The 12,291-nt window shown below is 37.7% G+C and overlaps 1 long non-coding RNA gene across 2 annotated transcripts; it reads left to right on the forward strand.

The window, feature by feature from the left end:
• Window positions 1-5,511: 5,511 nt before the first annotated feature.
• Window positions 5,512-8,446, forward strand: LOC145572319 (uncharacterized). 2 transcript variants are annotated; one of them, XR_014096779.1, is made up of 6 exons: window positions 5,512-5,758; window positions 7,001-7,359; window positions 7,592-7,646; window positions 7,730-7,948; window positions 8,039-8,131; window positions 8,314-8,446. It is a non-coding gene; the product is annotated as an uncharacterized LOC145572319 (long non-coding RNA). The 2 variants fall into 2 exon arrangements; XR_014096778.1 differs by having other exon boundaries at window positions 7,592-7,948.
• The last annotated feature ends 3,845 nt before the right edge of the window (window positions 8,447-12,291 follow it).

Raw genomic sequence — 12,291 nt, forward strand, 5'->3', positions numbered from 1 at the left:
TCTGGTCAAAATTTGGCTAAAAACACGTTTTCCACCCAAAATTCACTAGTCTTGGGCGAAAATCTGGGTTCTGGGCCAAATTCGACATTAAAAACGGGATTAAATAAATAAAACCGAGCTACTAATCTAATTAGCAACATAAACCAGAAAATTAAGCCAAAAATAAACCTTGAAAAACATGATTATAAAAATAAACGAGCGGGGCTCCGATACCGCTGATGGGGTTTGGTGAGTCCGACTTACCGCGGAAACAACCCCTCCCAAGGAACCACTCGCAATAATTAAAATCACAAAGCATAAATAAATATTCACAAAGAAAAGATAATGAATCTTACCCTTGAAGCGAGCTTCGCCCAAAACCCGGGGCTCTTACTTGAAAGCTACTAGCACGTCAAGCGCCGCGCCTCCGACGGTATCCACCCACAAATGGGCGAACACAACTTTAAGGTCTGCTACCTTGGGGTTAGCAAGGTCCGACCCAAACCCGAGTGTTATGTGAGTTTAAGAGTTTTCCCAAAAATTATGGAATGCTCTTTTTAACTCCCACTCAAGCACTGTACTCCAAAACCCAAAGCTTGGTATTTATAGAGGAAAGTATGAGTGGGAATTTCTATCCCATCAATGTGGGATCATAAAATTCCACAAATTAATTTAAAGATAAATTAAATTAAAATTGTAAACTAATAATAAATCTACAAATGGCATTACCATGTGAGATGGGTTGGTGAGGACCACATGGAGAGTAGGGGACCATACTTGCTCCCCACTCAATACTCTTCTTGTGCCACATGTCCTCTCCCACTTACTCCCATATTCAAAGCTTCCCCTTATTCATGGCCCTATGACCCGAGCCAAGCCACGAGCCAAGCCCGAGCCCGGCCCGCACCACCCCGCACCTGGCCCGAGCCCAGTCCGCAGCCAGCTGCTGCTGTGCGGCTGCTGCTGCTGTGCCTAGCCGCAGCTGGCCGGGGCTGCTAGCACGGTGTGCTAGTTCGTCTTGCCCCTAGCATTCGGATTCTCGGGGCACACCAATGCTAGGGGTATTTTCGGGAATATGGTCGATTTATTATTATTTTGCGCGTCTCGTCTTTTATCATTTTAGACTCGACTTCCGACGATCGATTTCGACGCTCTAAGCTCGAATTACCGACGTCTAAATATTTAACACTCAGGCGACAAATTAATTTCTTCCGAATTAATTCGTCGAGTTGGTTCGCATATATTTGCTTGGGTGTGACCCGAAGGGTTCAGTCAAGATTAAGCTGTAATATTAATTATATTAATATTACTGATCGGAAGCGGCCTCCACCCAGGCATTCCGATCACTTGACCTTACTAAATATATTAGCTTTCTAATAATTCTGAACCCGCTATCAGAATAATACACTTGTTCGAAGGACACCATTCCTTTCAATCTTAACACAACGCTGAAGCATGCCTTGTCATATCAACATCACTCATAAATCATAATCATCATTGCATCATAAAGTATGAATCACTTAGCCTCCGCGCCTAAGTTACCTAAATACTTGCATTATCGAGTCAACTGGGATAGTCTAAGATGTTACAATCCTTGTACTATGAGATACAACGTGGGCACATACATTTGACTAAGCTTATTCAACATACTATCCAACACTTCACTTCTTTCTTTTTTGTGTCTTTATTTTTTGGGAGAAAGTCGGTACCCTCCACAAAAAATGACGGTAATTTTTTGTTTTTTTTTTTTTTTTTTTTGCATTTTTCGAGTCGCACAATCACATTATAATGCACACACGAGTCATGTACGTTGAGTCATGTCACCTCGAATTAAGTCTAACACATGTGTTAAAACACATTAAATCACACAATAGTCACACACGTGTCAACCTCAAGTCAGTGAATCACCTTAGGTCAACCCTAAGAAAAACACCAGCAAAGTCCTTTTGCAATCTTTTGATTTCTAAAGGATACAACCATTCAGCAAAGCTCCTGTTCGCAGCCAACCGGATGATCTCAACAAACATTCAAGTGTCAAAACTCTTTTGTTCAGAGACGCGTGGACATTCCTATCAAGCTCTTTTGCTTAGAGACGTGTGGGCATCCTATTAAAGCTCTTTGTTCAGAGACGCGTGGACATTTCTTTTCAAGCTCTTTTGCTCAGAGACGCGTGGGCATCCTATTAAAGCTCTTTATTAAGAGACGCGTGGACATTTCTTTTCAAGATCTTTTGCTCAGAGACGCGTGGGCATCCTATTAAAGCTCCATTGTTCAGAGACGAGTGAACATCCCTCCAAAAGCTCCATTGTTCAAAGACGAGTGAACATCCCTCTAAAATCTCTTTTGCTTAGAGACACGTGGGCATATCATTTGAAGCTCTTTGATGAGTGAACATCCCTCTAAAAGCTCCATTGTTCAGATACGAGTGAACATCCCTCCAAAATCTCCATTGTTCAGATATGAGTGAACATCCCTCTAAAAGCTCTTTTGCTCAGAGACACGTGGGCATATCATTCGAAGCTCTTTGACGAGTGAACATCCTATTAAAGCTCCATTGTTCAGAGGCGAGTGAACAATCCTCAAAAAGAAGCTCTTTTGTTCAGAGACGAGTGAACATCAATAGCGGCAAATCACGACCACAACATGAAAACAGCAAGATGGCGTTCCCTAGCTTGTGGAAGGTTGTCACAACAACAATTACAGCAACAAATCGATTACCCTCTAAGACGTGTGCTCGACGGTGCAAGATATGCATTTCTTAACTCTTTTATCTGTTTAACTAACGCTAGTTTGCAGGTATCGGTGTTACCAGAATGATTTAAGATCGCAGAACGTTCTGAATCATTCTCCATCCCTATCGTTACTTTGACTTTCGTTTTCGAAACATTCGTTTCTCCAAACTTAGTCAAACTGGGGGCTTCTGTAGACACCCAAATGTGTCTCCCCAAAACCAAACCCAGTGATGAATACCTTTCCGTCATTTGATTATCAAACGAAGTATCGAACGAAGTGAAAGTGTAGAAAGGCTAATGATGAGGATGTTTTATTAAAATATTTCTCTTTCTGTTTTCAAAAAAATATTTCTTCTCTTACTCTTATTTATGAAAAGTAGCCATTCCAATTTGGTTTGATCCATAATAAGGGTTCAATAATAGTGTAGTTGGATTAGGCTCGAGAAGATCTTTCCAACGATATAAGCCCAATTTTGATGAATAATGAGGAAGTTATGGATTAAATTAAATTGGGTTCAAAATTATTTTTTACATGCGGCCCAGTGATCTAGAGGAGGGCCTATTAATTATTATTACTAAAGTTGTTAGGATTGATTTTGATCTTCTAGAAGGTTCCTTTTAATTCTAATGAAATTAGGACTATTAATTATATTCTAAAGAGGATGTTTTATTTTGAATAAAATATATTAAATCTGATTTCGAAAATTGCTCGAACGCTTAATTACCTGCAACCGGTGTTGAAGATAATTACGCGTGGAAAAGCGCATTGAATTTTAGACCAGTGTGAGATGACGGCTTCGTCGCTAGGCGCTGACCTTTGTCGCCTGGCGTTGGCCGGCGACGAAGCTCGTCGTTTGGCGCCAACTCTTGTCAATTGCGACAGGAGGAGTTTTATTTCGAATATGATTTTCTTCAATCCCGTGCTATTTTTCTATAAATAGGGGTCGTATCTCCCTGTTTTAAAGGTATCTACAATCATTGATCTACATTCATCAATTTACAACAATCATCTCTCTCTTTTCTCTCTAAAAGAGCTAGAAGCTTTCCTGCTCCCTCTATTCTTTTTCTAAACCTTCCCTCTCACAAAATTCCACTTACATTAGATCTAGACACACCTAGCCAAGTTCGAAGTTGCCTTCGCCCTAGATGTGAAAGGTTTATATTTCTGAGGGTTTGGTCCAAAATCCCTATTTCAATTGTTTAATTAATTGTTTGATTAATTATTTTCCTTGAAGTTGCTAACGTGTGTATTTTGTTATTAGAAAGAGATACGAGACATCCAAGTAAGTAGTTGCTTTACTTCTTTTGATATAGAAATCATGCTTAGATTATTTTGTTAATTCCTAGTATCATGTTTTGGGTTACTTAAAATTTCTAATATCATGTATATTATTATGATGCTTCCTATTTCTTTCCTAATATCATGTTAGTAACATGTTAGGAATAAAGCTTTGATCTTTAAAGTTTAGTGACATGCTAGGGTTTGTTATTAATCTTGTTAGTATCTTGCCTAGAATCTTGCTATTATTATTAATCTTTATTGAGACTAAGATTTTGATTGATGATGATGAATGTTATTATGTTACTTGATTATTATTATTGTTATTGCTTGATCACACTTTTTATGTATGTTTAAAGGGAATTTGTACTTATAATCACGTTTATATAAGATAATTAATAATTTTGTTTAGGCTAATATGATTATAATTCAAGTGATCGCCAATAATAGTTTTGTTTGTGCATTAATATTCAACCAACATAGATAAACAGGTTTAGGGTAAACCTATTGGTTGTACGTTAGTCAGAAAGCGCACATGAATATGAGAAAAATAAAGTTGAGGCCTATTTTTAGGGCAGTTTCAATCTCTTTTAGGTTGGATTTGTACTTTCATCCCTGAATCTTCGAGTCATGGTTCTAGACCTATTGGAGTTAACGATCTCCTAGATCGCTAAGGGGTGTAACCTTCACCCTGTGAACGGTTTACAAGTTCCTAAAACTTGTTGGCGACTCTTTTGCTCTAGCTTCCTTTTCTTTTGGACTCCACCGTGCTTAAGTGTATGATCACAGTGGGGCTCAACTATGGGATGCTTGAAATATTCCCTACATATATGAAAAATAAAAGATATACATGTACAGAATAAACATACCGACTTAACAGTCTCTGGTACAAACGGTATGTCCTCATCCTCCGCTGCCGGAAGCATCTCACGAATTACCGACCCAAAAGCGTCAGTATACGTCAGCTTCGTCGTAAGAGGCACCCAACCACTCAGCTCGACTCGCTAAAATATATACAATAAAAAAGAGTCAAATTCCGAACAATAGATAAAGAAATAAAAAAAAAGAAAAGAAAAATGCTATCCGGGACAAAAGCTAGGAAAGGAGTCAGCCTGGATGCAACAAACGTCGGGTAAGACACATCCAATAGCACCAACTGCTCCGCTGGATAACCAAGGATTTGGCTACAAGAAAAATGGGTTTGGGCAACGAGTCATATTAACATGGGCGACAAATTTTTTTTTTCGGAGCCCAAAACTAATGAAATGGGCATCTAATTCAATTTCTTTGCCCAAATCTGTGTTTTGGGCGACGACATATACACTCGTAACCCAAAATAGGTTTTGTGCATTGAGTTGAATTTTATAGGGTACTAATTTGTTTTTCCTTGTTATAATTTTATCGTTGCCCAAAATCTAAAAAAAAGGCGGAAATTTAGTTTTTATTTTGCAAAATTCCCACGTTTAGAGTAGTATTAGGGTTATCCCTCGGTTTCTTTTCCAAAAAAAAAAACAACTCTAATTTAGTTTTCTACTCCCACCCCACCTCATATTCCCTCTTCCCCTCAAATACCCAATTTATCAATATCAATTTTTTTAAAGCTATTAAACCCTCTGACGAATCTTACCCCTTACATCTGCCATTAAAGACCCCCGTACTTCTGCGATTTCGGTTATCACTTCGACTCGTTAGAATATGGGTTTTCTCCGGCAGCCTCAGGCGGCTTATACTAGTAGTAGCGACGGCAGCGTCACCTTCTTTTTCCTAGGTAATTCGACCCTTCTATCTTTGATTTTTTTTTAATGTTTTTTGTTAAATTTTGTCTTACTGCTTCACAAATTCAATTGATGTAGTTTGGAACATATTATTTTGTTTGAATTGATTGTTCCTAATTCAATTGTTGGTTGATAATTTAATTGGAGTTTGATTTTATGTTAATCAATACTTACTAATTTGAGGCATTTGATTTATATAAATTCAATTACTAATTGGTATTTTGGAGCAATTAAAGGTAGTATATGATTGTATTTTTTGGTAATTTAGCGTGTTTGACCTGTTTTAATTGGGAAATTGAAAATTAGGGTGTCGTAGAACCATTTAATTATATGGTCTCACTGTTAATGTATGAAATATATGTTTTTTAGAAAGAATTTTTCTATATATCTTTGCATGCATGTATGATATCTTGCAATATAATATGATAGGAGGCTATTTTTTCATGTCAGAGTCATTGTGTGAACAAGAAATACAATATAGAGTAGTAGTTTTATATTGTTGTCAGGGATAATCATAAAATTAGAGCTTAGATATAAGGATATACATAACCTTTATTTAGAATAAGTAACTTTTGTTAGCTTAGGTTTGATCTACTTCTTAACTGATGACAAGTAACTTTTCGTTGCGTTTGATAAAAGAGCTTAATCAAATGATGTCAGCTACAACATCCCACGAGATTAGTACCAAGGAATCTTCATCTTATTATTGACAATTTGGCTTTAAAATATTAAAGCATATTTTAAGCAAATAAGTGGTAAAATTTCTTTCTAGTACCAATTCCAACTTCTATTTCATAATTTAGTTAGTATATACCTTCTTTTTATCTTATACAATTTATTTATATTGTTATTTAATTAGTTTATCCATTTAGATTTATTCCTTAAATTAGAAAATCTAGAATTGAAATCACATTTATCTGCTTACTTTCTCTTAAACTAATTTTACATATATAGGATACCTTGTAACTGTAGTTTAACATAATTTTATTATATGTAAAATAGTGCATACTCCTCCATACTTTTTCATTTTCCCGCTATTTTGATGTTTTAATAAAATAAGGGTTATCACATAGATTAGTTACTTGTTTGATTTTATTTTATTAATGGATTGTTGTTTATTATTGTATTAAGAAAAGTGTTAATGCTATCTAATAAGCAAATTGCAGTTATTTTGTCAGGAATTCTCTATTGCTTATTTTAATATTACTAATATCATGGAAAAGAAATTATTGCAGTGAAATGGCAATTCAGCAAGTTCAGCAGCATGCACGGCAGTTGTGTAAGACAAGGCAAGTGTCAAATGTAGGGCAACAACTGAATGAGCAGCAAGTGGATGATGTTCAACAACAACATCAGAATATAGAGCAGCAACATCAACCGAATGTGTAGAAGAAACAGCAACAAAATGAACAACAGCAACAACAAAATGTGCAGTGTCAACAACAAACAAATGAGGAGCAGCATCATGATGCAGAAGAAACAACTAGTGCACAAACTAGAGAGACTAGGTTAACATATCGAGGGAAACGAAGGCTTGAACAAGCTGATCATCGGCTAAAATTTCCTGATCGTAAGAGGCGTGGGCCAACTAGGGGTAAGCAATATGTTACTAAAATGTGGAATCCTAATTCTGAAGAAAGGATTAAAATAAATTTCATGGATGAGCTTCGACGTGTGGTTGGTGAATAGGCAATGAATTCATATGTGATTGTAGCAATTGGGTGAAAGAATTTTGTCCCCTCAAGTCATTGTATGTGCTATAAGTTTTTTGAATATATGCTGCTAAAGTTATGTTTCATGCTTTGACTTTACTTCATTCTTGAAAGGAATTGGGCTAAGATGGATTCAGGTGCAAAAGAGAGGTTATATAAAAAGATTCGGGTAAGTTTTTAAGTATTTGAGACCATTTAAAATGTCTGAATGTGTTTAGCATGGATGGATATTTATTATGATTTACGTTGCAGGGTAAATATGATTTACCTGATTAAGTTTCTGGTGCTGATGTTACTGAAGCGTTGAGCTTTTAGTGCTCCATGTTGTATAAACATTGCAGATTCAGGCTTAAAGAGCAATACTTTAGAAAAAAGTCTATTGAATATGCTATAAACAGGAAAACAGATAGTATTGATGCTAACCAATGGACATGGCTAGTATGTGAGTACTGGAATGATGAAAAGCAAAAGGTAAACTTTCCTTTGACTCTTTTTTTACCCAACCATTAATTGAAGTTATATTTCGATAATCTGCTAGTGCCTTTTTTTTATGGTTTGTAGCGTATTAGTAAAGTTAATGTGGAAAATAAGCTTAAGCAAACTGAAACTCTTGCAAATGGAACCAGATCTACCGCAAGAATTTTCCATGAACTGGTACGACATCTATACTTTTGCAATGCTTTATATTATAATTTTTTAAAGTGATGCATGTCTACTTTAGGAGAAGCTTAGAAAATGTTTATAAACTAATTTATGCTTAAAGGCAAATGAATTATTTCTTGGTAGATCAGTTCTCCTAGCTTTTGGTGTTACTAACTTATGTTTCACTTACATAGGAATAACATGGGCTAGCAATGAAAGATGGATGATCGCAACTATTGAAGGTGATATGTAATTAACTATGTAAATAGTGTTATGTTTCTGTTATTTAATTTTAAAAGGATCATGTACCTTGTTGACAAAGTGGGATTATCTTATAATTTGCACATTTTCTCAGTATGTTATTTATAAAATACACTATTTCATATAGTCATTATTCAAAATGTTTGGTATTTGAATTTATATTCAGATTAATTTGATTTTTCTCAGTATGTTATTTATAAACAAAGCATTGTATGATGTTGACAAATATGGACAACAAGTAACTTCGTTGCACAAAATACTATAGGCAACGAGGTAGCACGTAAGGGGCACAAAGATGGGCGTCGAATAAGTTCGTTGCCCAAAATATTATGGGCAACAAAAAATACTTTGTCGCCCAAAGTATCAAAGATAGGGAAACGAACTTCATTGTCGCCCAACATATTATGGGCGATGAAATAGACAGCACATAGGCAACTAACTAGTTCGTCGCACAAAATAAACTTTGTGCAACGAAATACAAATTCGTCGCCCAATATGTAATGTGCTTTGAGCTTTGGGCTTCGAACCCATCTCTAGGCCCAATTTGTCGCCCAAGACTTTGGGCGACGAAATATTCGTTTGGGCTCCAATTTAGTTGTTGCTCAAAGTCGAATTTCTTGTAGTGAGGCTAAGAAAGGTAGGTACGAGTAACCCCAAGCCTAAAAAAAAAGAATACAATGCGATTAAAAAGAGCAAAATTGGTTATAAAAAATAAAAAGATTAAGACAAATACGCATCTCGAGGAGACGGCAATGCCACGGAATGGAGATCTAGGGCACCTTAGTAGCTGCCGCGGAATCCATCACCCGGGTCGCCTTACCCATAGCTATCAGCATACAGGCATATGACACCTCCGCCCAACGCAAGATACCCACTTGCCCCAAATCACTAAGGCAAACAAGTAACCCGATAGCGAAACGCTCTCCCCAATCACTCAAAATAGTGACGGAAAGAACGTGGGCAATGTCTATCCAGGCCAATTGCTCAGGTGTACACTGCCGACCAACCTTGTCAGCCGACAGCTTGTTGGCAAGAACTAAGTACGGACAAAACTGCGCGTACATATGAAAGGCCACCGCAAGACGGTCCCCTAAAAGGTCACGTAGCCTCTCGTCTAACCCCTTCACGGTCTCCTGACAAGGTAATAAATGCGTCGTCAATTGTCTATCCCTAGATCAAATACAATTTATACAACCTAAACAAACCTAATACGAGTATAAGGCAAGCATAGGGGTTGAACCACAGAGAACGGATAAACACCACCAAATTTTATCGACAATTAAGCTAGTCTGGAATAGGAGATAAATAAACTAAAGTCAAAAAATGCTAAAACAAAAAAATAAAACATTAAGGGAAATGGTTTAGGTAAAGCATTCACTTGAACATACACAAAGGCATAGAAATTGAATTAATTATGAACTAAACATGCTCAAATATCGAAATAAAGGATCAAATCCAGCCGCCTTCCGGGGTCAATTGGCTTCTCCTAACATAGCCTCTATGCTTCCACATTAGAACCATATACTAGGAGGTACTATTAAATAACAATCGATAATAATGAACCTTAGCTAAGTCAACTTCTGTTCCTTGTTAGCAAAGATTCACCTTTAATCAACCAACAATGTGCACTTGCAAGAAGATTAAAGAATATCAAACATGTAAAGACTTTAATCACAAATAAATCAATTCTAAACTAGAACATGCTCAAGATCCAACTACACCACAACCATCCCCTTAATGGGGAAATTACTCACTAATCATGATAATAACAAGATTAATCAACAAATAATCAAGAATCAACATGATTAACAAGCAATATCAACAACAAAAACAATACTAAAAAGAAAGCAATAAAATTAGAGGAGAGGGAGTTAGAGATTCTCATTGATTGAAGATGTAAATCTATAGAAAAGATGATCAATTTCTTCTTCAAAATCCAAGGTCAACAATGGTGAAACCCTCACTTTCTCTCTCTAAACTACTCTAATCCTAAGCTAAACCTAGAGAGAGAATCTCTCCTAAAACAAGGAAAAAAAATCTAAAAGAATGAAGTTTTTTTCCGTACAAAACAAGACCCGCAATATATAAAGAATCGCGCAAAAACGCTGAACAAGACCCGCTGTGCGCCCTCGAAGATCTTGCGCGCCCGCAGATCTGTGGGTACGGGGAATTAGACCCATGGATGCGCGCCTTCTCCCAGAATTCTGCGCGCTCGCGCTTGAAGAGTGTGCGCTCGCGCTTGAAGAGTGTGCGCCCGCACACAAAGCGCGCACAGGGCGCACACAACTCCCTGTTTTGGCTCTGCTTCAGCTGCTGTCTTGTGCGGGTTCTCCCAGGGCTGCGCGCCCGCACATATCAAAGGTGCGCGTCCGCACACAAAGTGCGCACAAGGCGCACAAAACCTTCTGTTTCTGTTCCGTTCTTGAAGCATTCCTGCGCGGGTTCTCACAATGCTGCGCGCCCGCACATTATTCGCGCCCTTGCACCTTGCTTTCTTCGATTCTTCTCTCATGCTTCCTTGGCTTCTTCTTTGCAATCCAAGACTTCAAATACCTAAGCACAAACACCAAGGGAAACAATAAGGTATAGGGAACGGTGCAAACACGCAATGAAGGCAAGCATTCAACAATATACGCGATTTCGTTAATAATACATCGAGACATGTATGCACGCATTATTTGAACAAACAACTGCAGAACACCCTAAGACAAGCTAAAACAAGGCATAAACACTATCCTAGGAGTGACATAAAATGTCACTCATCAAATTCCCCCAAGCTAAACCTTTGCTCGTCCTCGAGCAAAGCTAGAGCAAAAGAGAACAAGACGAAATTATTGGAAGCAAAAGAAACAAAATAGAAACAAGGAGAAAGAATGTACACTAACTCACTAACGTAGGAATCACGGTTGTTTTTAGCTACAACAAGCCCTTAAAACCCCAAAGTCGCCTATGAGGACGAGTGAGGTCTCGTGAGGGTTTCCTAAGAGCTTACGATTCGTGCTAAATATCCCTTGAACTCTACTTGGGAGAAAGGCATGAACGAGGTTTATGAGTTTTCCTAAAACTCATTGGCGACTCCTTACTAGTTTCTTACAAAAAAGTATAATGGTAGGATCAACTCTAATTCATGGTCCCCCAAACAGTCAGAAATTCAAATCCTAATACACCCTAGCAAGTGTAAAGTCCTGGGCTTTTAGAGAGCCATGGTCATATAAGGAGAAGGATCCCCTACTATGGGCACACCCTCCTTACAACGTCCTCACAAGATCAGGAAGAATGCAAACTCCCATCACAAATCAATCCATTCCTACCACTCAGCAAGTCTCAATTCCAATTATAAAAGACAATGATGGTGTTGAACAATTGAAAAAGACTATGGTTGAGATGAATGTATGGAAACTACTAGGCACATCCCACGAGCATTGGCTCGCAGTAACGGATGCCTTGACAAAAGTAGGAATTGATTCAGAAACCTCACCGGAAGGTTTAGCCAAATTCCATACTAGTGAACTTCCCAGTCCCATCAACTTGATCACCTTTTCCGACAAGGATCTACCTCCTAAAGGTGATAAGCACAATAAAGCCTTGAACCTCACGGTTGTTTACAAAAGGATGAACGTTCTATTGACCCTCACAGATAATGGGCCTGCAATTAATGTTTTCCTACTCTGAACTTTGAGAATGTTAGGAATAAAAGATGAGGATTTATCTCCATTAACACAAGGAATAAGAGCTTACGATAACACTCGTCGTCAAGGTCTTTGGACCATCACTATGAATGTCATGACATGAGTCATTGAGCATGCTACTACATTTCAAGTACTGGATATTAAAGCCTCTTTCAACCTATTGTTGGGACACCCTTGGCTTCATGACCTTATGGCCGTCCCTTCATCCCTCCACCAACAGGT

Source organism: Chenopodium album, chromosome 12 (genome assembly GCF_948465745.1).
Source record: "Chenopodium album chromosome 12, dcCheAlbu1.1, whole genome shotgun sequence".
Classification (NCBI taxonomy): domain Eukaryota; kingdom Viridiplantae; phylum Streptophyta; class Magnoliopsida; order Caryophyllales; family Amaranthaceae; genus Chenopodium; species Chenopodium album.